The sequence below is a fragment of the Leptonotus elevatus genome, chromosome 6, assembly GCF_054856555.1.
Source record: "Leptonotus elevatus isolate MCC_2025b chromosome 6, RoL_Lele_1.0, whole genome shotgun sequence".
NCBI lineage: Eukaryota > Metazoa > Chordata > Actinopteri > Syngnathiformes > Syngnathidae > Leptonotus > Leptonotus elevatus.
Window position 1 is genome coordinate 16440293 of NC_141244.1, and position 12515 is coordinate 16452807.

A 12515-nucleotide genomic window follows, 5' to 3' on the forward strand; every position below is an offset into this window, starting at 1 on the left:
CTTTGCCTTTCACACAAATGCGCACACACCTATTCCCACCTTTCTGCATCCTTTTTGGTTTAACCTTCAGTTTGAATTTATTGAAGTAACCTTCACTCCCATAAACAGCCCCGCCAGCCTCCTTGTCTCGTTTTCTCATTCACACGCATGCAAACGCACACATGCTAGTTATTGGATTCATAACTAGGAAACTCCTATCCCTCTTCTCTGTGCGCAGGATGAGAGGTGATGAAATGAAATTCTCCCACAGAAAAGCTTTGCACTTACCTGGGATTTAGGAAAGCTCTTGTAGGTCTCTCTCTCTCACACACACACACACACACAGACCCTGCAGCCAGAAGCCGCCGTACACTGGCAGAGAGAGGAGAATTCAGAATAAGTGAAGTGAGTGTAAGGGAGTCGGCGAGGGATTAAAAAAAAAGGCTCCGTTAGGAATGGTGTCACAGGGCCAGGAAAAGGAAGGCGAGACGGGGGCGGGGAGTTTGAGAAGAATTTGATCCATCTGTTGCTAAGAAGTAAGAGGAGTACTTCCCTTGATAAAGTTGACATACCTGCGCTTTCACTTCAACAAACATACTGAAGAAGAGAAATGTGGGCGAAAAATACCTACTGCGTGTGATTGTGACAAGAGAACATCATCAAGATGATGGTCAACATTTGATGATTTGGGTGCGAGTGTAAGCGTTTTGTAAGTCAACCAAGGAGGGTGTGGTATCACCAAAACTACCAAATTCTCGGCATAGACAAAGAAAACATTTTTTTTGGTGCAGTTACAGGTAAAGTGGATGTGGGACCAGGATAATTTACATTTTTCAGACAATTAGTTTATTTTCAGGAATGAAAACAATGAATTTATTTGAAAATTCCGGATGTTATCAGGATAACAATGACGAATAATGAAACGAAAAAACTTCTAGACACAACTTTCTTTGATTCATCCAGTTCTGTTTTGATAAAAAGCTTGTCTGAAGAAATGCAAAATGGCGTGTTCTACCAAACCCTTCCTGCGCGCTTTATAGTGCTGGAGAATGCCTCGCTAATGTTACTACTTAAGGAATATGCAAATGTATCCGGATTCAGTCCAAAGCCGCCACCCTCTTTGTTAGTAGTGCTAGACCAAGAAACCAAATAATTTAGTTTTGTGTATCAGCAGGGCACTAACCTATAACCTACAAATGTTTACTTACAAATTGTCTAACTTTATTTGTATTTTTATTTTATTTTTAGCTAAAACAATCCTGGCACGAGACAAGGGAAGAAATGACATTCTGTAACATGGAACATAACTAAATCAAATCTAAACACAGCCAACAGAAATAGATAACGACAAAACAATTAGGCTACAAATCCTCAATTTAAGCATTATTTTTGTGTAGGTGTTTTTTTTTGTTTTTGTGTTATTTTGTTTTTGTGTTTTTGTGATTTTTTGTTTTATTTTGTTTTTTTGTTTGTTTGTTTTTTGTCTTGTTTATGAGCCTCAAAGTGGGCAGGACATGTCACCATACATACAAGTACATTAACAAAACATGCATGTTGTAAATAAATAAATAAACAAACAAACAAATAAATAAATTAATTAATTAATGAATTAACTAACATTATTTAATTATTTAATTATTTAATTATTTAATTATTTAATTATTTAATTATTTAATTATGTAATTATTTAATTATTTAATTATTTAAATTAATTAATAAAACATCTTATATCTGCCTTGGTTTTAATCAATCTTAATAATTAAAAAAAAATAAGAAAATTAAAAAAAATGTCCAAAGGTTCATTATTGCCTGTTGAGCAGTACCCCCAACTCTCTAAAAGTCAGATGGAATAAATTGCAGCTCATGCAGAACCCACAAGAAAATGCATTGATTAATGTTAAAAACATGTACTGTATGTAAAGTTAATTGAACATCACCCCATTGGGTGCTCTGCCATTGACCAATCCAAGGTGCACCCTACCTCTCACATCAAGTTCAGCGGGGATAGGTTCCGGTTCATGAACCATGAACAGGGTAAGCCGCAGAAAATGAATAAATGCAATAAGTATTGAACAATCTATATTTTCTTTCCCCATAATGGCATTCCTGTTTATCCTATTCTATATATCCTAATCCTATTAATCCGATCCCTGCCTTATTCGAATTGTAAGGGTACAAATGATACAACCAACAGAGGGCACATAATGGAACATTCATAGGAAGAAAAGCCCACTTTAACTTTTCTCAACAACTTCTGTTTCCAAAAAGGAATAAAAAAAAAAATCTCACTTGGAAGAGCTGACAAAACAAAAACAAACCAACAAAAAAGGAAGTACGACATGTCAGGATCTCAAGCATCAGAGAAATCCGAGTGGTGCCATTGAATGAATTGAATTTAATGTTGCCTTTTTGTCATTGCCCTGTGCTGCTCTGAGTACTGCGGGGCCACGCTTGTGTGCTATCGAGGGATTGCTCTGATAAGCTGTGATTTGCTCTGATGTATTTGCAGCTGTTCTAGTCCTCAATTTGTGTCTTTCAACAGCCTCCCTCAGCGCTCCCGTGCAACTTGTAAGAGAATTGCCATTTCCAGTCTTATGCCAAGCCAAAACAATCACACAATGTCCGAAAAATTGAGTGAGAGAACACAAAGCGCACACGCGCACTCAAGAGACAAATGACATTTTTGTTGTTCAAAGCACAACAACAGAGGGGCTATTCCCTTATGCATGTTGCTTTGGTTTCTGTTGCAATCACAGCAATGCATTGAATGAACCTCGGTATGAAAGTGAATGTTTTCTTACTTGATCAATTCATCTTCAAATTATCCACCACTGTTGTATGGAAGGTTAGAATGGAAAAGGCGAGGGAGAAATCCCATTTTCACTTAGCAATTGGCTTCCAGAAGTGAGTGACAATGATTCAATCATTGAGTCCTTCTGAAGAGTCACTTCAAAGTATTTTCTGCTGAGGCCCAATGTATAAAAAAAGAGCACATGAGAAGTAGATGAGCAGCCAAATACTGCCCTGCCGACTTGCTGTCTGCTGCAAAGATGTTTCAAAGGAAAGCAAGGTGAGGTTTGTTGCAGATCCATTTATCACTTACATTGGTTTTATTACTACTCATGACCCATGACCCACCACTGCCCATACGGTACAAAAGTCCTATTTAACTCATGTCATATTTTCATTACGAGCACAGATTTTCACCATACACGTCCACTATTTATTTATTTATTTATTTATTTATTTATTTATTTATGTTTGGATGTATTTGTATTTAATATTCATGTATTTAAGTCAGGTTGAATTTATTATTATTATTATTATTATTATTATTAACTGTTTACTGTAAAATATAAAATAATTAAAAGTGATCAAATGGCATGTTGCGCATGGTTATTTTGTGGGTAGTGAGAGCCTCCAAATAAGTTTTCGTTTAGGGCCCCAATTTATTCTATGTGGACTCGTCAGACTGCAGCATACTTAATTACACCTGTGGAATATTCCCAACAGATATTTTTTGAGTATTCCTCAACTTTGCCAGTCTTCTTCTCAGTAACTGGGTCCTTGGCGCCTTTTGTGTGTAAGTTATTTATTCCCTTTGACTATGAAACATTTAGTAAAATACAGTATATTGTGAAAAACTAACCACCATAAAATCATCCACTACAACTATTGTGGTCTCATGACACAATTGTTATAATGTTTGGCAAATGTTCCCACTTTACAAAACTCTGACGAGAGGCTTTTTACAATCTCCTTAAGGTATTGTGTAAAATGTGTGTTGTTGTGTGTGTTTGTGCGTGTGTGCATGTGTGTACATGTGTACATGTTTACTGTAAGCTATAATTAATCATTGTCAGTGACCCAGAATTGCAGCGTTTTGTCTCTCAAATGTGAGACTACTCAAGCATCTTTCCCTCGCTTCCCCTTTCTCCCCCCTTTGGGAATTGTCTATTTTCGGATCCTCATGTTCTATGACAGCTTTCACACAGTCCTCTATAGCACTGACATTGTTGAAAGGTGCACGCTAGCACAACAACACACCTATTTAAAGGGATATTTAGAATGACTAATATTAACATTTACTGGGAGTCCTCAGGACGTGACAACTTTCTTTGGATGTATTAAAACATTAACTCAATAGGACAGCGGCAGGCTTCCGAAAGGAATTAAGCTTCTCCAACACGAAACATTATCACATGAAAATAATGAGCCATCACAGTCTGTCGATTCTTCATTCATGCTTTCATGTAATCACATACTGTATATCTTCTAATAAATTATTTTATTAATTATTACAACTTCTGGGATGGCATCTAAGGCACACACCGAGGGATGCTGTTGAATGTGTGTTGGTTACACCCCTACATATATATATATATATATATATATATATATATATATATATATATATATATATATATATTAGCTGTGTCAAAATGAGTGTGTTAATTTTGAGTTAAGTTAAAGTTCCTTTGACGCCACCATTTTTTTAATGCGCAAATAATGACCGCCCCTTACTTGGAAAGCCTGTACTGGGGGATTTCCAGTCGCAACGCAGCAGACACGTCCACTTCAAAATTAAGCAGCAAGAAATTAAATAATAATGCATATATTTGTGGAGACTGAGATCAAGTTGCATTTTAAAATGTAAAAAATGTGCAGAATTAGATTAGATAGCTCTGAATGTGAAAAGAAAAATGCTCAGTGCATTCACCCACATCTAACAAATGCAATTATGCCATCTAGTGGCAGAAAAATTACCTCAACACAAATCAATATCACTCGTTTTTTACAGTACAGTACATCTTTTTAATTTTAACTAAATGTTATGAACATTTTATTAATTATAGTATATATATATATATATATATATATATATATATATATATATATATATATATATATATATATATATTTATACTATAATTAATTAATTAATTAATTAATTAATTTTTTTCACGTGTGTGACAAGACACCCACCCACCCACACGCATTTGTGCAAAAATACACATTAGCTACACTTAAATGTCAATCCATGGCAGAGTAAGTATAGACTAATTACACCCTTTGACGTTCTTCCAGATCTTTATTGGAATCTCTAAGGCAACCTGGCAGGATACGTGACCAGAACAATGCCAGAGGGATTTGTGTTCACAGTACGAAGCACGGGCACACGCACGCACACACAGACACATAAACGTCATCTTCACTTCACTTCAGGGCACATTAAGCTACTGACTTGCCAACACTTAGATCACACATTGTCCATACATTTCTAGGCTCCAGCTCACCACTGACCCTAATGAGGAATCTTTCAAGTAATCTTGGAACACGTTTTGTTCAACCTTAATCTCCACAAATCACTTAAAGTAATAAAATGAAAATGCACAAAACGTCCTTCATTTTTTCCGTAACGATCTCAAATGTTCTATACGCCAGCATCTGCAGCAGAGTAACCTTCACTCTGCTAAAGTTGAAGGGCATCAACAAGGGTATGCAAAGTAATTAAGCGTTTCCCTCTTCTGCAAGGCCATGCTCGACCCTCGACAGGTCAGAAGTCACTCCTCTCAGTTTGGTCACATAGCAATTAACCTTCCCACACTCTAAGAAAAATCACTCGCTCATACACACACATACACTGGCTCATTCAAATATCTCATGCACATGCATTCATAAAGTGCAATTGATGCACATTTAAATTAGACATTCAACCCCTGTGTCCTTCACAAGGTCAGTTGCATCCAAATGGACTATTCATCTTGCTTATTGAAATCTAAACCATTCAAAAGAAATGTATCAAAACAGACTACAGTGTCTAATAAAAGAGCCAGATATCGCAGAAATATCAGCAAGATTAGATGGTAAGAAGATTAGATAGTTACTCGACTAGTGGGCTTTACTAATGTACAATAACGTTTAGGTCAGGGGTCAGCAACCTTTCCTGTCAAAAGAGACATTTTAGGCCAAAAAAATAACAACAAATCTGTATGGAGCCACAAAACATTGGAAGATTGTGATGAACGAGTTTAGTGTACTGAGGGCCCAAGAGCCAAATAGAGCTGCACCATAACAGAAAAATATGCATCATCCAATGCTTCATTTTCTTCTACCTTTCATCTTCTGTTTTGGGATTTATTTTATTATTTTATTATTTTATTATTTTATTATTTTATTATTTTATTATTTTATTATTTTATTATTTTATTATTTTATTATTTTATTATTTTTAGACTTTTTTTCCCCTTTTTGTCATTTATGGCAATTTTATGAAGGTATGGTAATTTTCTGCCTCCTTTTTTGGGACATTTTATGGCTATTTTAGACATGTTTTTCTGCCTTTTTTGCTATAAATTTTCTGACATTTTGCGGGAATTTTGTGGATATTTTACAGTAACTTTCGAGATTTCTTCTTTTATTTTTTGACATTATATAGTTACTTTTTGAACGTTTTCTTTTCTAAAAAAAATCTATTTCATGGGCATTCTATGGTCATTTTCTGATTTTCCTCTTCCATTTTTGACATTTTTAGGTCACTTATGAAACTTTTTCATTTAATTTAATTCCTCTTTTACTTTTACTTAAAAAATTATAAATAAATATTTAATTATAATTTTTTTTATATAATTAACTAATTTAAAGGATATTTGAAAAAAAAACTGAAAAGAGATGCAATAAAAAATATTAATTTCTACTAATTAAAAATTATTATTTTTCTAGAGATCCATAGGGAGCTACATGAGAGGGACTAAAGAACCACATGTGGCTCCAGAGCCGCAGGTTGCAGACCCCTGGTTTAGAGCATGAGCAGCAGATAAGTGCACTGAATGAAACGAGTCAATTTTGTCGCATTATAGAACTGTAAAAGTATCAATGACATCGTCATCAACTAGTCGACGAGACTTTCATCACATTAGTGTGCACTAAAAATGTGAAGTCATGCAACACTTGACATATTCATATCCTGTAGTTGACAGTAGTGCACTCATCAACGTTATCTGTGCAATTTTTGAATCCTATTCCAGCTTTTGCAAGTGTGCCTGGACTGCCTTTTTCAAACGACATTGTGTCATGGCGCACGCACTCACGTACACACACACGCAAAATGAATTTCTAATATGTGATATCTGCAAGCCATCAATTATTTGCACCTTCACAAAAAGACATTTTCTTTTGAGAGCGACATTGCATATGCTTACTTGGTCCCGTTTTTCCATCAGTCATTCAAAAATGCTGACACACAGGCGTGGTCACACACGCACACACTCTCATATACACGTCAAATGAAAATAACCCAAAAAGAGAGGTTTGCTTCACTTAAATATGCACGTAACCTTTTTTTTTTTTTTAACCGCTCCTCCCACATTTGAAATGAAAATTGGAGCCGTAAACGAATGTGAACGTTCACCATGGTGATGAATGTGGTGTTAGTGAAGCTTTTGTGGATGTGCTCTTTAATGGCAATTCAGACTTCTGTAGAAAAAACTTACCCGCTAAATATTTGTTTCTTACCACCGTTTGCACTCACATACACAAACATTTGGAAATGAAAGCAGTGCAATACATGATAAAATCCCACGGAATAGCAAACAACATTTTTTTATTTTATTTTTTACAGACATGAGAGATTAGCGTAGGAGACAATGAATAATTCTCTTTCCTATTACAAACCTACAGTAACGTGTCTTATCAGCTCTGACAGGATGCATCCTTGTGTTCTCTTCAGAGGAACACAAGACAAAGAAATGTAGAATGGGTCCGAGTTGCTGAATTTTTTTAATTATGGAGAAATAGCAGCATTTTCTTTCATGGCCATTAACTTCTCCGGTGGATGGATTAGCGAAAAGATGGGCGAGTAGTGTAAGCGCAAATTGTGCTCTAGTCAGAGTATTGTTACATAGAATATGACTCAAGTAAAAGCAAAAGTATTCCACATAATTACTTCAAGATTCCAGTTAAAAATGTATTGCAAAACTTTGCCTTTGTGTAAGGCCACATAGACTTTTTGTATGGTCATGTGACTGCCTGTGTCAAAGGCGGAAGTCTTTTTGACAAGCTGTAGATTAATAAAGTATGTAGCAAGTGCAATGCAGTCTAATGTAACAGAATTCAAACCAAAATAAATCCAGCCAATAAACCAACACTGCTTAAGTAAAACTAAAAACTGTTTTTGTTTGAGAATGTATCCTTGAATCAGAGGTGTCCAAACTACGGCCAGTAAGCCATTTGCGGCTCGCATTCCTTTTTTTTGCGGCCCAAAACATGCAGGGTTTGCAGAGCTGCCAGGCACAGTCCGCATCACTATTTTTTATTTTATTTTTTATATTTTGTTTATTTTTTGGAGGGTCCATGAAAAGTGTCATTGTCGAAAACGTTGGAGCGTTGCTATGCAAAGAAATTGGTAACTAATTACTAACTAAAATACAACATTTCGGTGAATAAAGCTTTTTAGCAAAACTGGTTTCCTCCATTTTATGTTCCTTGTCCAGGTCCAATAAATGATACCAAAAAAAATGTCAACTTAATAAATATAATAAATAAATAATAATAAATCAATGTGAAAGATAAAAACGGATATAAAAATATAATTCAAATATCAAATACAAAATAAATATAAATTGGAATAAAAACAACAAAATAAATCAATAAATACATACAAACATACAAAACAAGATTAAAAAATAAAAATAAATGTGGAAATAAATACAAAAATAAATATATAAATACATTTAAATATCAATCAATAAATAAAAATGCGCTGCTCTCATATTTGCCAGTTTTGGTCCTCCATACCATGTGATGTAGTTATTTTTAAACATACAGTATATATAACTACAATTTACCATTACCATTTGTAATAAATTATAGATAAGGAATTCCTTCCTTCTATTCGTCTGTTTGCTCCCCTCAGAAGAAGAAGTTTGGCCATCCCTGACTTAAATAACGGCAAGGTCTTTTCAAAAATTGCAATTACGATCACTGTTAAATGTGACCACATACGCAGCAGTCAAATCCTCAGTTCAACGTCGTTACCGTGCTGCTGATCTAACAGGCCTGCTGGCACGTCATTATCTTTCACCAATCTGTGGTCCACGTCAGGACAATGTATCCCACAGGGCCCTTTTAATGAGATCAAATGCCATTGCCTCATTTGCAGATTTTACCCTTGCGCCTTGTTAACTTTGTAATAATGAAAGGAAAATATGTGGATAGACGGTACAGTTTTCCGAATCGGTGTCACTCCAGCAGAAAGAAATCGCACCGGTGATGAGTCTGAGGTTCTCATTCCTGTCGCCTTGCACTTCTGTGTCAGCGCTTTCTCCCGGCGTCAGCTCTTTCACTCCAGCGAAGGTGCGGCTGAGGAGACGGAGCGAAAAATCCTGTCGGCCCATTCAACCTCGTAATGGGTTGACGATTACCCTGCAGTCAAAAGGGGGGAGATGAGCGCTGTGGACGCTCGCCATTTGCGCAGCACAGCTGTTTGTCAAGGATATGATTATACAGAATGGCATGGACACATGTGAGATTTTAATCTCTAATCTGTCAGTGCAGCAGCCAAACTGCTTTTTGTTCAATTGCATTCATTCGGCGGTTAGAAATAATGTCATGAACTGGAAGCAAAAGGAAGTGAGAGGAGGCGAGCAAGACAATCAAGGCCTCATTGCAGAGGAGAGCACCAGGGCCATTGCCTCAAAGTGGACCCTCCAAAGTCAAACACAATATGTTGCGCTCGTTCACCACCATTTTATTTATGTATTGATATTTTTTTAAAACAACTGTTTCCACAGGAAATAATAGAAAAAACAACAACAAAAAATCAGTTCCTCAGTTCAATTGTGGCAATCATAAAGTGTTTTTTTGGTTTTTTTACTCAATGTTAAATAAATGGTCAAGCGAAACACTGTCAGAGTACTGATCTTTGACCTTTTTCTATGACATTATATCTATTTCTTCCCAATGGTCTATTGCAGGGCTCACCAATTCAAGTTTTCCAGTTCCGGAGTCCAGCAGGTTTTAGATGTTTCCGGCTACCAACACACCTGATACTAAAGATCAGGATTGTTATCAGGCAGGCTGATTAGGTGTGCTAGTAGGCGGAAACATCTAAAACCTGCAGGACTCCGGACCTCGAGGACCGGAATTGGTGAACCCTGGTCTATTGTCTCTATGTTGTGGATTATCGCTTGGCTGCGTTGCTTTTTGTCCAATCAGATTTGAGTCTCTCTGTTGCCATGCGAATCAAATCTGCCTAGGGCCTTTGGAAACAGTAGCGCAACTAAAACTATATTGGCAATGAGGCTGTTTCTTTTTTGTTTTTTCTTTGAGAGCTCGGTTTTATTAATTCGGCAGCCTTTCCGAGTCAACACGTCATCATCATCGCTCTCATCCAGCCATGTTGTTTCGATACATGCAAAGCCGTGTTTTGTCTGTAGATTGCCATAAAGTTAGAAAAAGTGTTGATTCTTCTTCTACGCTTTCTGTTAACTCCCTGTGGCTGCGCTATAGCGCCACTCCAGACTTGGCATATACATTACAGCCGTTAAACGTCCTCAGCGTCTTCTTTTGGACAAACGCAAGTCTTGAAACACTTCTGTGTGTACGAGATTTGTTTGAGGAACGAAGCCGGCTTTGCTTCCGTCTGGGTGTTTTCAGCTGTTCTCATCAGCTCTTATGTTAGCCAATCAGCTCACTCATACTTGTCTTGTCCAGGTGTTGCTCATTTTTTTTGTCAGTTTGCTTGCATTTTGGTCCCTGGTTTCTTTCTTTGTCAGTTATGTGGATTTTTTTCCCTTTTCAGTGACTGTCCAATAGTCAAATGTGTTAAACTTAAGGTGTGTTCAATTTGGGGTGTTTTCCCATGTAAAACATTTTCAAAACTGTCACAATTACAGTTGCAAGTGTAGTTGGGCGATGAAGAGAAACTGAAGGTTTATTATGGTAAACCTTTATTCCACTCCTCCCCGCCTCTCACTTCTGGCAGTTAACAGTCACAGCTCCAAACTTTGTCATCTCTTCTCCTATTGAAGTGAAGAATGAGGCTGTGCGACCTGAAAGACGTGATGTGCGCATGTGTGCCTGTAAGGAAAATGTGTGCCCTCACTATTATGCTCTCATTTGAAATCCACCCACTTACATACAGTACATACTTGCTATTCAATTCACACACTTATTAAATTGCTTCTACAATGACAAAAGACAACTCACAGTCAACAAGTGTTCACTGACTATAAAGGTATTTTTTTTCTCTGGTATAATGACTTGTTGCTATGCAGAACTGTTATTTAAAAAATATATATGTACGCGAGGTAGATAAATGCTTTATTAGTGGAAACCAGTAAATATGCCAGGTATGTGCCAATTACAGTGGGCTACATTTCATATCAAGTCCTACGATATTTCTTATAAGCGCAAGCCGTTATTACCTCTACAAATCCAAAACCGGGGCCAAGATTGGTGTGAACACAAAAGTCTTTTTTCTTCTTAATCTTCATTTTCTTCACTTACCTTTTCCTCAGTGACAAAATGTGTATGTGATTAATAGACATTGTTAACTAATGCAAGAAGCATTTTTTACCCCTACACAATTTCTATTTAAAAAAAAGTGACACACAATGAAAACACTGCAGGCATTATTCACATGAACTCTCATGTTTTATTCACCTAATCAGCCGTTGAGGTGAATCGTGCAGAAATAACAAAAATCTCTTTCATCTCAATTTCTCCTCTCTTGCTGTATGTTTGAAAATGAACATCCCATGAGTGTGTCTGAAAATCTGCTAATGGGATATTCATAGAATGTTTGCAGGGATCCTTGTGGGATGCTCAATCCCGCGCCGCCGTCTTGCCAGTAAAGGTCACAAAGGAGACTTTTTGTCTGTTTAGCTACGCTTAGGTGTCTTCTTCCATTACTACAGGATGATTCGACACAGCAGCAGAGGAACTTTTCACAGGTGCAAATTCATTTTGACATTTCCAAAATGGGAGCACGAGCATGTGTTAGACGTGATCCCCTCCCACAGTACATCCCTTTTAAATGTCGCAAGATGTCTGCAGGTAAGAGCAAAATACTCAGTTGGTTTAAAAACTCCCTGGATCTCTTGTGAAAATCCTAAGAGGATTCATGCCTTGAAGATCAGTGTGTGTGTGTGCGTGTCTGTGTGTGTAAGAGAGAGAGAGAAAATAGTCTATGTATCATTTGTATTCTACACAAAGATATTGATGTTTCTCTCCTGTTTATTGTTTATCAATTTTCTCAGTAGTAAACAATCTTATTAAAGCACAGTAAATAGCATCAAGCTAAATCTGAGCTCAAAATAGTATTTTATGGTCTCTATTGTTTTAACATTATACGCTATGGTACATTGCAGAAGACAAAGCTGTTTTTATAATATGTATATTATAATGAATACAGAGTAATTATCCAAATTGAAAAAAAATCAAAACAGGAATGTAGTCTCATAATTAGTCTAATAGTGCTCTTCGTGTGTGTCTGGGCAACTTCCTGTTCCTACAGATTTTCTGTCCATGGGCGT